Below are 231 nucleotides of genomic sequence, written 5' to 3' on the forward strand. Positions count from 1 at the left end.
CGCCGGCACACACCGGCTGGGCCAGCCGGGCTGGGGTCGGGCCTGGGGCTATCTCGCCTGCTCCTCCTCCTCTCAGATCGAGAGAAAAGAACGGTGAGCCGCAGAAAAGGGTTTTTCAGAACAGCAGAAAAAGCGACCTGCGTTGGCGAAGCGGTGCGGACACGCTTCTTGCCAGGATTTCGGCTGTGCCTCAGTGCCGGCTCCCCGCAGCGGGCACGCTCACGGCGGGCC

This window comes from Nestor notabilis, unplaced genomic scaffold (assembly GCF_000696875.1).
Source record: "Nestor notabilis isolate BGI_N333 unplaced genomic scaffold, ASM69687v1 scaffold3052, whole genome shotgun sequence".
Lineage (NCBI taxonomy): Eukaryota > Metazoa > Chordata > Aves > Psittaciformes > Psittacidae > Nestor > Nestor notabilis.